Source organism: Dasypus novemcinctus, chromosome 10 (assembly GCF_030445035.2).
Source record: "Dasypus novemcinctus isolate mDasNov1 chromosome 10, mDasNov1.1.hap2, whole genome shotgun sequence".
NCBI lineage: Eukaryota > Metazoa > Chordata > Mammalia > Cingulata > Dasypodidae > Dasypus > Dasypus novemcinctus.
In genome coordinates this window covers 90,884,264-90,899,656 of record NC_080682.1, presented here as the reverse complement: position 1 = coordinate 90,899,656, position 15,393 = coordinate 90,884,264, and the positions used below count along the sequence as shown (strand labels likewise).

At 42.4% G+C, this 15,393-nt stretch overlaps 1 non-coding gene across 1 annotated transcript; it reads left to right on the top strand.

The window, feature by feature from the left end:
• Positions 1–14,495: 14,495 nt before the first annotated feature.
• On the top strand, positions 14,496–14,602 carry LOC111766185 (U6 spliceosomal RNA). Its single transcript, XR_002798295.1, has one exon. It is a non-coding gene; the product is annotated as a U6 spliceosomal RNA (small nuclear RNA).
• The last annotated feature ends 791 nt before the right edge of the window (positions 14,603–15,393 follow it).

Genomic DNA, 15,393 nt, shown 5'->3' with positions numbered 1-15,393 from the left:
TAATTGTCCACAAATCAAGCAGTTTGATTTATAGAGGTGACATGAGAATGTGCCCATTATTGGAAGACTAAATATTGTTAAGATGTCAATTCTGGGAAGCAGACTTGGCCCAGTGGTTAGGACATCCGTCTACCACATGGGAGGTCCGCGGTTCAAACCGCGGGCCTTCTTGACCCATGTGGAGCTGGCCCATGCTCAGTGCTGATGCACACAAGAAGTGCCGTGCCACACAGGGGTGTCCCCCGTGTAGGGGAGCCCCACGCGCAAGGAGTGTGCCCCGTGCGCAAGAAGTGTGCCCCATAAGGAGAGCCGCCCAGCGCAAAAGAAAGTGCAGCCTGCCTAAGAATGGCGCAGCCCACACGGAGAGCTGATGCAACAAGATGACGCAACAAAAAGAAACAAAGATTCCCGTGCCACTGACAACAACAGAAGAGGACAAAGAAGAAGATGCAGCAAATAGACACAGAGAACAGACAACTGGGGAGGGGGTGGGAGTGGGGGGGGAGGGGAGAGAAATAAATAAATAAATAAATAAATAAATAAATAAATAAATAAATAAATCTTTAAAAAATTTAAAAAAAGATGTCAGTTCTACCCAAACTGGTATACAGATTCAATGCAATTCCTGATAAAATGTTCAATAGCCTTTTTAAAAAGAAATGGAAAACATAATTATCAAATTTATTTGGAAGAGTAAGGGGGCCAAAATAGCCAGAAACATCTTAAAAAGGAAGAACAAAGTTGGAGGACTCTCACTTCCTGACTTTAAAGCATACTACTAAAATAAATAAATGAATACATAAAGCATATTACTTAGCTATGGTGGTAAAAACGCATGGCACTGGCATAAAGATAGACATACAGACCAATGGAGTCAAACTGATGGTTCAGAAACAGACCCTCTATGGTCAAATGATTTTTTTTTTAGAAGGTATCAGGAATTGACCCAGGTCATTGTACATGGGAAGCACATGTTCAACATTTTGAGCTACATTTGCTCCCCTATGAGAGTTGGTTTTTGTTTTGTTTTGTTTTGTTTTTAGGCAGTACTGGGGATTGAACCTGGGACCTCATACATGGCAAGCAAGTGTTCAATCACTTGAGCTCATCCACTCCCCTCAGACAATTTTTGACAAGACTGTCAAGCCCACCCAGTTGGGGCAGAAGTCTACTCAAATGGTGCTGGGAGAACTGGATATCCATATCTAAAAGAAAGAAAGAGGACCCCTATCTTGTACATTACACAAAAATTAACTCAAAATTGATCAAAGACCTAAATATAAAAGCTAGAACTATAAAGCTCCTAGATGAAAATATAGGGAAAATTCTTCAAGATCTGGTGTTAGGTAGTAATTTCTTAAACTTTATACTGAAAGCAAGAGCAACAAAATAAAAATGGGTAAATGGGACCTCCTCAAACTTGAACACTTTCATTATTCAAAGGACTTTATTAAGAAGGTGAAAAAGCAGCCCATTCAATGGAAACCACATGTCTAATAAGGATTTGATTTCCATGCTGTATAAATAGATCATATAACTCAATTATAAAAAGGCAAGGAATCCAATTTAAAAATGGGCAAAAGACTTTAAAATAAATTTCTCTCAAGGGGAAATACAAACGGTAAAAAAAGCACATGAAAAAATGTTCAATATCACTAACTATTAGGGAAATGCAAATCAAAACACATTGAGATATCATTTCACACTTCATAGAATGACCATTATTTACTAAAAAAAAACAAAACAGAAAACAATAAGTAATGCAAAGGATGTGGAAAAATAGGATCACTCCTTCACAGTTGGTGGGAATGTAAAATGGGGCAGCCTCTGTGAAAGACAGTTTGGTGGTTCCTCAAGAAGCTAAATATAGAACTGCCATATGATCCAGCAATTCCTGTACTAGAAATATATCCAGAAGACTTGAAAAGAGTAACACAAACAGATATTTGCACACAGTAGTTCCTTGCAGAGTTATTCACAATTGCCAAAAGATGGAAACAACTCAAGGGTCCATCAACTTATGAATAAACAAAATGTGGTATGTACGTTGCACATAGTACAATGGAATACTATGCCGAGGTAAAGAAAAATGAAATTGGGACACATATGATTACATGGATGAACCTTGAAGATATTATGCTTAATGAAATATGCCAGACACAAATGGGCAGATATTGCATGGTCTCACCAATATGAACTAAATACAAAGAATAAACACATGGAGTTAAAACCTAGAGTATAGGTTACTAGGAGACAGGATAAGGGCTGAGAAGGGGTGCTGATGCTTAATATAGATAGAATTTTTAATTAACTTGACTGAAAAGTGTGGAAATGGATAAAATTGATGGTAACACTTCATAGTGAGTATAAGTGACATAGTTGGTTTATAAATAGGACTGTGGTTGAAAGGGGTAATCTAGGGATGGAAATTGAAAGAAAGCTAGGGAATAATCTAGGGACTGAATAATATAATGAACCCAGGGGTGGATAAGGATTATGGTTAATAGTACAACTACAATAATGTTCTTCTATGAACTAGAACAAATGGTACATCACTATTACAATGTGGTAAGAATACAGAGATGCTCGGAAAAAACACAATTAACGAAATTTATGCACTATAGTTAACAGCAATAGTGTAATATTTTTGCATCAACGTCAAAGAAGGTACTGTGTTAATAATATGGAGGTATGGAAAAAAACATACCAAATGTATGCTATAGACCATTGTTAGTGGTAATAGTCTGATTATATTCTCTCATAATCTGTAGCAAATATTCCACAACAATGTAAGGTATACGTAGAGGAATATTTTATTGTACGGGAATTCTGCATATCATGCATGATTGCTTTTTAAGTTCACAACTTCTCTAATAAAATTTATAAAGAATGTGTCCACTGAAGGAACAGATTATTGTCTTGTGTTTTTACAGGGAGGATTTGGGAGATAGAAATTAAATACACGAGAACACTGGCCATACTAACTTCAGACAAGAACATAAAAACTAATAATAGTAGTAAGCTTATTTATGCAGGTGTTCTCTGAGTCTTTCTAATGCAGGGATTCTTAACCTTTTTTGTTCCAAGGACCCCTTTGCCAGGTAGGTGAAAACCACAGGCCCCTTACTAAGTAAGGGGACTATACTGTACATTATTTAATAAATATATCATACCCACACCAACACATCCTCAAAAGAATAATGTTTTTTTGAATTTCAGTTCAAGCTCATGGACCCCTTGTTAAGAATCCCTGTCTAATGGTTCAAAAGTATACTTACACTCTGGGTTCTTTGGGGGGCTGATAGCAAAGCTGCTTTTCAGTTGATTGGAGGAGTATCGCCAGGCAGGAACGTTTACGGCTTGACTCTGGGATGATGTACCCAAGGTTTGATGCTCTGAAACTTTAAGAGAAGAGCGAGTGACAAGTAATACTGGGTATGGTCCGACCCATTTTGGGTTTAGTTGTACCTGGGGATGTTGGTCTTTCCAGGTGTGCACCCACACCCAGTCTCCAGGTTGACAATTGCATAAAGGAGTATCTGTGGGGAATTTAAGGTAGTTCAAAGCATGATTATTTATCTCAGTCAGGGTAGGTCCCAGGGATTTTACATATGGTATGTTAGCTAATTCAGAGCTAGGAAGCAGATTGCCAGTGTATTCAACCTTTAAAAATGGCCTTCCATACGTCATTTCATAAGGACTTGAGCCTAACATGCTTTGGGGTGCTGCTCTTATCCTCAGGAATGCAATGGGCAGGGCTTTATCCCATTTTAGTTGTGAGTTTTGCTAGATGTTCCTTTAATGTTCGGTTCATACCTTCTGTTTTTCCTGTGGATTGAGGTCTATAAGAGTGTAGTCACCAATCAAAACCCAGCAAACCAGAAACATCTTTAACTACTTTAGAGACAAAAGGAGCAGCACCGTCACTGTGAATGGAGAATGGGAGTCCAAATCTAGGAATAATTTCTTTTAGTAGGCATTCACCAAACCCCTGGGCTTTTTCAGTAAAAGTGTCAACAAACACTATCAAATATTTAAAATTTCTAGGGGCTTTTGGCATTACAGTGAAATATGTTTGCCGGTCTTCTTCTCTGCCCAGACCTTAATACTCTACTCCCTTTGTTAATACAGGAATCTTTGGTGGGGTCGAGGATTAACCTGAGCGCATGTTACACATTGATCAATTACATTTCGGATGGTTCAGCATGGATCGGGCCCCATCAGGAATTGACTAATGCATTTGTATAGAGTTTCATGTCCATAATGACTAATTTGATCAAAGTATGTTATGATCGGTTTAAGGAGTCCTGGGACAAGAACTTTATGAGTATGGTCATATTAATTTTCACTTCTTAACTATCCTTGTTCTGTTAGATTTGTAAATCCCCATTCTTTTGCTCTTCCCAAGTCTTTTGCTGAATATTGAGGTTTCCCAAACCTCCTGAGTACAGGTCCCTGTTCACTGTCAGAACATGGCAAGGGTTGTAGATGAGGGTTTTCTTTTGCTTGCTTATTTTGCTGCCTTATCTGCTAGCCAATTGTCTTTAGCTTCTTTACTACTAGTAGACTGGTGTCCTATACAGTGATGACAGCTAACTCTTTTGGTTGTAAAGTTTTATTGACAGTGGTTAATAAATCATGTTCCATTGTGTGTGTATAGGATGGCAAAAGCTTACCTAGAGAAGAGCCTATAAGGCTCAGTGTTTGAGTGCTGGCTTCCCATATCTGAGGTCCCAGGTTTAATCCCTAGCCCTGGCACCTAAAAACAACAACAACAACAACAACAACAACAAAAACTTATCTAGAGTCCGTGTGTATGTTTGCCTTTTGTCTTTCACTTAATTGCACAAGAACTGGTAAAACAGTAATTAGCTCAAGTCTCTGTGCTAAAGTTCCGGGGTATAAAGATTCTGCATCTGGAGTTTTGGTGAGAGTAACTACACAGTAGCCTGCCCTGTGTTTTCTATGATCCATATAACCATTTACATTGGTGAATAATTCTAAATTTGGATCTGATAGTGGGGCATCAGTTAACCCCACTTGCTAGAATATACTTCTTAGAGAAGTTGAATGCAGTCATGCCTGGGAGTCCGTCCATTCTGCTTGTCATTAAACTCAAGCAATAATGTGGCTGGGTTGAGTTTATTTATAGTTCTTAGAGTGACATTTGGGTTGTTTAGTAAAACAATTTGATATTTGTTTAATGTACCCATTGTTAACCATTGACCCCCTGTCTGTTCCAGTATAAGAACATAATGTGGGGTGAGGACTAGAATGGGGGAGCCTAATGTGAATTTTTCCACCTCTTGGAGAAGGTCACAGATGGTGGCAACAGCCCACAGGCATGCTGGCCATCCTTGGGCAATAGAATAAGCTGTTTTGATAAATAAGTGACTACTCAGAGGTCCCCCACCAAAAGTTTGTACTAATAGTGGCAAGGCAATGCCTTGTCTTTCATGTACAGTTTACATTCCTTTATCAGGTTGGAGTCCTAGGGCTGGAACTGAGAGGAGCTTATCTCTAAGCTCCTGAGATGCCAGAGAATATTCTGGGGTCCAATCCAATTTTCATCCCCTTTTAAAGTTTCATATAGGGGAGTAGCAATGAGATCAAAATTTGATATCTAGAGCCTGCAATAGCCAATCATATCAAGAAACCCTCTAGGGGTTCAACTGAAAGCTCTCAGGCATATGGCTTATCTCTTCCTGGGCTGAACTCAGCTCTTTGAGCCTCTTAGGGGCTTCTCTCCTTGCAGCTCAGCTGTAGGCAAAACCAGAGTCCTTTCTTTCACATGGCAGGATCAAAATGGCAGCTCCCTTTTCCTGTGTGTCTCTGTTTTTGTCAGACCCAAAGAGTGTAGACTCAACTTGAGTCACGCCTCACTGACATAGTCCAGTTGAAAGGATCTTACGCCCACAGGAATGGATTCTTTCACAAACATAGTCTTTCCCTTTTTGGGATTCATTAAATAATTTCAAATTGCCACACACTCCAAGAACAGGGAGAGACTCATTTGATTTATGAGTAAGCTTTTCATTCAAAACTGAAAAAGTTGTTCCTGCATCCACCAGAAAGTTTAGAATTTTCTTACCCACTTGGAGAGAGACTAGAGGTTCCTTGTGGGTGATCAGGATCATTTTCCACAGGTGGAAAGTGCCCTGGCCCCATCAATCTAGGTCGCTATCTTGTACCCTGTAAGTTGTGGGTTATTGGGCTGCCTGTTTAGGAGTCTTTGGTGCACCTTTCCCTCCAAGACTGGGACAATCTCCCTTCCAATTCCCACCCTCCTTGCAGTAAGCACATGCTGGGGGACCAGAGGCTTTCTGGGGGCCCCAGAGGCCTTTCCTTTTGTTGGTTCCCTCTGTTGCTGGACGGTTTTGCTCAGGACTGCTCCTAAAAGATTAGCATTTAAGTTAGCTTTATATCCAATTCTTTTCTTCTGACGTTTTTTTGGGCCACTTTTTGGTTATAAAACTGAGTTTGAAAGCAATCTCGACCAGGGCTGAAATTGGCATTCTTAGCCCTTCTTCTAATTTTTGCGATTTGCAACAAATATCAGGAGAATCTGACAAATAAAAAGACTGGTTAACATTGTACCAATTAACAAGATCTTCTGGGTCTAAGCCAGTAAATTGACAATATGCCTCAAGGGATCTCTCGAGGAATACAGATGGATTCTCATCTGGCTTTTGGACAATTTCCTGAATTTTGCTGAAATTATTTTTCTTGTGAACACCATTTATAAGCCCAAGAATTATACACACTTTGTAATGATCCAGTTTTGTTCAGTCCCCCTGTCATTTGGGTTCCAAACAGGATTAGTTATTGGAACTGCCTGATCTCCAGGGAAGTGAATGGAATTGTTAGGGTTACTATTGGCCAGAAAATCAGCATGATCTTGAGGTTCCTCTAGTATAATTTGCTTTTCCTCTGAGACTAAAAGAACATTTAATAAAGAAAAGATATCCAACCAATTAGGGTTATATGTTCTGAATATATACTTTTAAAGATTTTTCATTTTTCTGGAGTTCTGTCTGTAACAAGTGACCCACTCTTCCCAGTTATATAGATCCAATGTTGAGAATGGAGTGCATACACGTAAACAACCCCTAGGTTGTCCTTAAACATCTATTCTGGCAGGTACTTGCCAGAGAGGCAATTTGCCCTGGCTTTGCCCTCCTGAGCTAGAGGAGCCCTGCCTGAAAGCTACATCAGTCCAGATGTGGGGTGGGAAGGACACCTCTGGGGGATCTAATGGCAATTCAAGTCAGTTTCTGCCCCTAACATGGAGGTGAGAGAGGTACAGGAATGGCGGCATTCTCAATTCTCAAGGTACTTGAGACAATAATAGTACCTAAGATATCATCTGTCAAGTTAGAGTCTAGGAGGGGTACTTTCTGGTTTCTTTTTCATTGTTTTTGCAATTATTTAGCTCTAGCTTTTGTACAGCTAGTTGATTAACTCATTCCTTAGCCGGCTTTGTTGGCAAGTCACTGTTATCATTAGTTTTGGTGTGCTGGGGGCCTGAGATCTGACTAATTGGCACTACACTGTATCCAAAACATTCTCTCTGAAGTTTCTCATTCTGGGCTAATGCCATAAAGCATTGGACATAAGGAAGTTCATCCATTTACTTAAATATCTACAGAATAGGTGTATTGCAGAATAATATACTCTAAAAGATCCTTGTGCTGGCCATTTCTGCTGACCTTCTAATGCATATTGAGGCCAGACTTCCTTACTCAGGTGGATTATTTTCTTTTAAGTCATAGATTCATACCCAGATTGTTCCCTGTGTTTAAAGATGCAGCAAACTGTCACTTACAGCATTTGCAGGAACTAGGATGCTGCTGAGAATAGAGAGAACAGCACAAACCCACACACACAGAACAGAGCTTGCTTTCCTTGATAGCCTGCTGCCTTTGGGATCCCAGATGCAGGGGCAAGAGACTCTGCCAAACTCAGAGTAAAGCACTCCCACAGCTGCAGAGCAGGGATTCCCGAGTGTCTTACCCAGGGGAACCAGGAGTCCACCAAACAGCGTCATTTTCACAAGGATACCCGCCCCACGTTTGGCACCAAATTGAAGCGGATGGGGGTGTCCTTGACTGGATTCTTCACTTGGCACAGCAGAATAGATAGATGCATCAAACTAGACTAAGAAGGACAAGTGGATTTTTTCACCAGCTGGAGGCCAGAGTTGTAACCGATCTCAAATCAGCTTCCCTGTTAAGGGTTTTTCTCACAGCTTTTATAAAGGTTGAAATGAAAAAAGTTAGTCATCAGGGTGACATTTCTAAGAAAGGTCTGGAAAATGTCATTAGATTTTTTTTTGCTTCCTCAGTTAATCTTAAAACATGCGTGGCACCTGGGGCCAGGCAGTCTGAGGTGATGGGAGGGAAGGGGTATGGATATGAGGGTACAGATAATGAAGATATGAGGGTATAGGTGGTGCATAGTTATACATTCTTTGGTGGTGTTGCTGTTCTGGTTAGTGTCAAACCTGTAGCTCTGTGTGCCTCCGACAAATGCACAAGAGTTATATTGGTTTTTTGACACTATGAAGTATAATTTAATATCTTAATGTTTAAGCTCTACTGGGTTTTTCTAGTGTTACACTATCACAGTCTCTCTCATATAGAAAGTGTTCACAACCTTAGTCTCTTAGAATTTAAGAATTTCAATCCAGCCCCCTTATTTTTTAGATGAGGATGCTAAGGACCCAAAAAGAGCCTATTAACTTCACTCTACCCTATATCAGCATCATTTATTAATTATTCATTACATAAGTATTTCTCATGTGCCTACTATGTACCAGGAACTGTTTTAGGCATACAACAGTGATCAAACTGTAGCTGAATTCCTCTAGATTCTTGGCTGTTATGTAAAAGAATTTAAGAACATGCCAGTTTAGTTAGACCTGTAGTTTATCAAGGAAATGAGAGAAGAGAATAGAAATGGGAGAAAATAACAGATTATGGGTCCCCAAGTGTACTTGAGGGCTGCTCCAGGCAGAGAGAGATTTTTGCTTGTGCAGCTGCTTTTAAACCACTAATTATTCCTCCCCTTGCTAATGTTTGGGGGAGGGGTCCCAGCTGTTTGCGGTTTTGATTGATTTCTCCACCTGTCAGTTCCCTGGGGGAAGGGGGTGATGATAAGACCCCTTGAGACTATGTGGGGCTTTTCCTTGATTCCAGATGAAATCTTGTTCTAAATGGAGGATTCTTGTGGCGTTCTTTCAGTCCCTTTTGATGGGGTCTTTCCCTCAGAGGGTTCCAGGTGCCATGGTCATGTGTTTCAATGACCATGTTTTTCCACCAGGTTTTAGATTCATCTCCCCATTCCCTAAACTAGCCTGCCTCAACTTCCCCCTCAGAGAGTTTACACCTTTATTCTCAAAGGGGGGCTGAAGGATGCTGATCATTCTTCCATAATTACTTCCTGCTGGTTAGGGGCAGTAGACCCCATCTAACAAGGTGTAAAATGCTCTTGCTACTCTATAGCAGTTAGGGCAAGATGAATCTGACACCATGAGTGGAACTAGAATGAAATCCCTGCATGACTAATGAGGCATTGATTCTGGAAGAAATAATCTTCATTAGAACTTTGAAGATACATGGTCCCACTAAAAGGATACTGGACCACAAGAGTAGGAAAGACCAGGTGACTGCAAAGGCTCCCAAAGTTAGTGGGCTTCACCTTGCAGGTTTTGAATGCTGTTTAGGACTATTTCAGAGTGATTTACATGGAGAGAGCATTCCTCATTAAGGAACAGACATGTTCCTCCCTGTGCTGCTGTTAGTATGTTAAGTGCCCTGCAATTTTATAGCACCACAGTGGCAAGAAAGTCTGTTTGCTGTCTTAGAGCTTCTTAGGCATGGTTAGTATGTTGTTAGCTTTAGGGAGACATTTTGGAAGACAAGCTGGGCTTGGTACAAATTCCCAACCTCAGTTTTCCATGGTGGTGGTTATGTTTAAGACAGCTAAGAGGGGGATGAGAAGAGGCATTGCCTTTTTAGTTATTGTCTATGGAGAAACTACAGGAAATGGAAACAGACAAGATTTCTTAAGGTTGTCTGGCTTGCCCTCCCCCTAGCAATAGGCATTTGGGCTAGAGTTAGAGGGAACAGCTGGCTTTGGCACAGACACTACTTAGCTTTGTCTCTTGAAGAGGTATTTCAGGCCATCCAATGGCTGACACTTGTACATCCGGTTAGGCGCTTTTGGCGAGTTGGCACTTTCTTGGACAGTTGACTTCACTCGGAATAAGTGAACCCGGCTGGGAATTCCTTTAACTCCTGCTGCTGTGGGAATGATTAGACCCACAGAGTAAGGTTCCTTACATTCTGGATCTAACTGTGAGTGAAGCTTGTTCTTCTGCCATGTTTGGATCATAACCTGGTTTCCAGATCCTGGATGAGGAAAGGTTGCCCATAAGCCATTTCAAAGGAACTAAGCTGAAGTGAGTCCTAGCCACCTCATTTACTGTTTGCCTTCTAGTGGGAAAATGCTTAGCCCTGGCAGGATGGCATGTGGGTCTACCAGTCCTCCACAAGGTCTGAGGGGGACAGGTTCTGGAATAAGGACTAGGAGAGAGACCTGGGTTAAGCACATCCTTCACCTAGTATGGGGTGAAGACTCTGAGAGGTTGCCCTCAAGTTAATTGGTGGCTTGCTCAATTAAAAGGTTTATTGCCCCACTGTTCTCAGGCAAAGTGGCCATCCCTGCACTGTGTTATCTAGAGGTTGGGAGAAATAAGCTACTGGTTGAGAAATCTCACCTAGTTTCTCACTAACACCCCTAGAGCCACTCCCATCTTCTCAGTCACATACAGAAAGAAAGGCTTGTTTAAGGTAGGAATTCCTAAGCCTGGAGGGCTAAATAAAACCTGTTTTAAGGCATAGAAGGCAATTTCCTGTTTCTTTCCCCCATTTTAAGGGATGGTTATCAGCCAGTGCAATAGCACTGTGTAGCAGCTGGACTATTTCTCTAAATCCTGGTTTCCAGTAAAGCCCGCAGTTGTTTCTTTGTTTGAGTATGGGAAATAAAAAGGCATCTTTTTTTTTTTTTTTTTAAATTTTTTTATTTTTTATTGACTTTGTAATAATATTACATTAAAAATATATATGTGAGGTCCCATTCAACCCCATCCCCCCCCCCCTCCCCCCCCCAACAACACTCGTTCCCATCATCATGACATATCCATTGGAAAAAAGGCATCTTTTAAGACAAACCAAGCTGCAGTTTCTGGGACCAGATATAGCAGAGCATAAGGGTTGGGTACGACCAGATAATTGGTATTGCAAAGCTATTGACTGCTCTTAAGTTTTTAACTAGCCAATAGGCACCACTGGGCTTTTTATTTTTTAAAGCTTTATTTATTTCTCCCCACCCCCCTCATTGTTTGCACTTGCTGTGTCTGTTTGGCTTCCTTATTTCTTTAGGATACACTGGGAACCAAACCTGGATCCTCCAACATGGAAGGGAGGTACCTAATTACTTGAGCCACCTCCATCCCTACTCTGTTGTGTCTCTCATTAGGTTTTTTTTTTCTTTCTTGTGTCTCTCTTATTGCATCAGCTTGCCGCACCTGCCCATCTTGTCAGCTCGCTGTCTTGCTCGTGTACTTTAGGAGGCACTGGGAACCTCTGCTCCCTGCTTTGTTGTATCTCATTATTCTATTCTTCTTGTATCTCTTGTTGCATCAGCTTGTCACACCTGCCCATTGCACGAGCTTACTTAGGAGGCACTGGGAACCGAACCACAACCTCCCAAGTAGAAGTGAGAGCCACATCTGCTTCTCACATTGGGCTTTTTTTACAGGAAGAATGGGCATGTTGCAAGGAGATTGGAAGGGGAGTAGTATGCTATTCTCCAAGAACTTTTTAACCACGAGCCAGAGACCTTAACAGTTTCCTGCTTGAGGAAGTACAGCTTTTTGTGTGGGTAGGGCTGTTGGTATTATAAACAATGGAAATTGGGGGAACCCAAAGGGCCTTTCTGGGTATCTTGGTTTCCCAGACTTATAGGATTTACTTTACTGTTGATTTCCTGGGGTATAGCTGTTGATAAAGCACCTAGTTCCTTATCTAGAATCATGGCTAAACACAAAGTTCCACATTCTTTCCTCAAGAGCTCAGCTACAGGCACCTTAGAGGTTTTATTTATTCCTACTATTTGGATGTATGCCCCCAGAGTATGAAGTAAATCCTGTCCCAGTAAGGGGGTGAAGCATTCAGAGACAATTAAAAATTAATGGCTTATGATTAGATCTCCTACCATCACCTGCTACCCGACAGATTCCAGGGGGGAGGAGGTTTGGAAGGACAGGCCAGAGTTGAATAGGTAGTTCCCATATATATTTTAAAATGTTACCTGCCACGTTAAAGATCACGCAGGGTTCCTCCTGTTCGATGTTCCACGGAGTGGTCCAAGGAAACACCTTTTCCCCAGGCCCCATCAGACCTCCCTGGTGGCCTTGCCATTAGGGCCTGTGGGTCATGCTCCGCCTCCCCTTCAGGATTCAGTGCACTCCCAAGACCAAATCACCTGTTTTCCCACATTGGGGCAGGAATTGGGAGATTGTGGTTGTTTAGGGCAGTTTTTCTTCCAGTGGCCAAGCTCTCCACAGTTGAAGCAGGATCTCAGTGCTTTGGAGCCTGAGCTGGGGTGACCCTGAGGTGGAAAGCTGCCTGCCCATGATGACTGCCACAGGTGAGCCTTTTTCCTGTCTCCTTACCATCCACTTCTTGATGGCCTCGTCGTGGCTGTTGAAGATGGAAAAAGCTGCTTCTAAAAGAGAAAAATTGCCCCAACTGTTTCTAATGTTTCCATTAGAACATGGACTCTAATTGTTTCTGTATCTTTATTTGTTACTTCCTTTATTGGGTAGAGGCCTTTCTTGGGTCAGCTGGTAGGATGAAAAGATGCCCCACCCCTAGTGACTCCTGCTGGCCTAGCTATGGGCATATGAAGTGGGGATGCGAAAGCTGGAGGTGAGTCCAAGGGAGCCTTGGGCTTGGGAACTGGGTTATAGTACAGGGGAGAACTAAGGAGGGGATCATCTAAGATACCGCCCTCCTTTTCAGGTTGTCTCTTCTCTGGGGATGGTTTCACTTCCTGAGCATAATACAATCTACAAAATCCATTCTAACTTGTGTCTTAATACAGAGCCATAAAGAGTTGGACATATGGAATCTCTGTCTGCTTCCCTTCCCTTCCACACAGCAGATTTAACTGCAAAATAGGGTCATAATTTAGAGTGCTGTTAACAGGCCATCACTGGCCATTTTCAAGGCCATACTGCAGCCATATGGTGTTATAGAAGATCAGCTTCTCCTTCTTCAAAACTTCAGTGGACAGGGTTGTCCAGTTCTCAAGACTACTACCCAGTGGGGAATCTGCTGGTATGCTAGAGGCCACACCATTATTTTAGGAGAAAAGAAGCACTTTTTTTAAAATTAAGTGACTAAAACAATTTTATTAGTAAAAACTTTGCCAAGTTTTTCTGCTTTTCTAGCAGTTGAACTAATTTTACTTGTGATTTACACATTAAATTCAATTGCAAGAGAGTATTGCATTTAAAGACTCATTTTTAGGTTACTTTTCACCTTTATCCAATTTGTAACAGGCAAGCCCCAAATCTGATTTCCTAGGCACAAGCAGACTGACAAACAGTTAAACACAGATTTAAAAATTAAACACAGGGAAATGGACTTTGGCCCAGTGGTTAGAGCGTCCATCTACCACATAGGAGGTCTGCAGTTCAAACCCCGGGCCTCCTTGACCCGTGTGCTGCTGGCCCTTGCACAGTGCTGATGCGCGCAAGGAGTGCCCTGCCACACAGGGGTGTCCCTCGCATAGGGGAGCCCCACACGCAAGGAGCGCACCCTTAATGAGAGCCGCCCAGCGCGAAAGAAAGTGCAGCCTGCCGAGAAATGGCGCCCCCAGCACTTCCCGTGCCGCTGACAACAACAGAAGCGGACAAAGAAACAAGACGCAGCAAAAAGACACAGAAAACAGACAACCGGGGGAGGGGAGGGGAATTAAATAAATAAAAATAAAAATAAATCTTTAAAAAAAAAATTAAACACAAAAAGAAGAGTTTGTTAGCCAATCCAGTGTCCCAGAGTCCAAGTTTTATCCCCCAAACCAAAGCCCCCAAAACAGATGCTGACTGCTCAGATGTCAAGTAAGTTTTGAAAGACATTTGGAGCTGCTGCTCTGGTCTCAGTGTCCTGAGAATTCAGAGCCCTGCCAATGAGTGTCCCCATGGCCGAACTAGGTCTTGGGAGATGCCTGAACCTGGATTCAGACCAAAACCCCCAAGCTAGGTTTGTGGGAGACGTTGGGAGCAGTTACCACCCAAATGAAGCCCCCAGAATATGGGCTTCTTCCTAGAAAAAGGGGCTGCCTTAAGTGGCCTCGTTTATGGCCCTACCTGGGAATTTTGCAGCTAAACCAGACATTGAAAGTCCATTAAGAGATTAGAGATTGTGCTCACTTCAGCAGCACAAATATTAAAATCAGAATGATACAGAGAAGATTAGCATGGCCCCTGCACAAAGATGACATGCAAATTCATGAGGCTATTCCATTCAAAAAAAGTGAGAGAGAGAGAGAGAGCTATTAGAGGTCAATTGTTCCAGCCCCCAGCCTCGGGAGTCTTGAGGCAATGTCAGGACCCACTGGGAGTAGGGAAGGAACAGAACCTCCCTGCACCATGGGTGGGATCAAAGATTCACTAGCAAATACATTTTCAGTTTCTAAAACATTCTAAAGTATTTTAAAACCCCAAAATGAAGAATTTAATAGTAGGGGGACTAAATGTGGAGTTGAGGTGAATTATGGATGCAGTTCCCTGGTCTGTGACCCCCCTGGAAAATGGAATGCTGGCTGCTCCATGGCACCCACCTTGGCTTTACCTGCTGTTAATCTCCCTTCCCATCCCAGACCAGGGAGCTGGGTAGGGTTGGTAGGAAGGCAGGCCAGCAAGGGGCTCCCCAGAAGGGGCACAACCCCCTGAAGCTTTTTGCCATTGCTACTGCCTGGTAGACATTGATGGGAGAAGGCAGTGGCAGCCAGCACAGGTAGCAGGGCCAGTGGCTGCTAAAAAAGCTGGGGCTTTAGCATGGAGATACCCCATCCAGGCTAGAAAAGGTAGCTCTGCTGCACCTGGAGCTTGGCCCAGGACCCCCTGTCTAAGCAGGGCACTGCTTTGTGTCCCCACCCTGCGCCCCCGCCCTCCTGGCCAGGGTCAGATCCAACAAGCCTAGACACAGGATGCACAAGTGTCCCAGGCCCTGACCTCCACCCTCAGCTCATGATTATTTCCTTTGTGTCCCATAGGGGAGCCCATTTGAAATGGTTAACCAAAAGAGGGCATTAAATGGG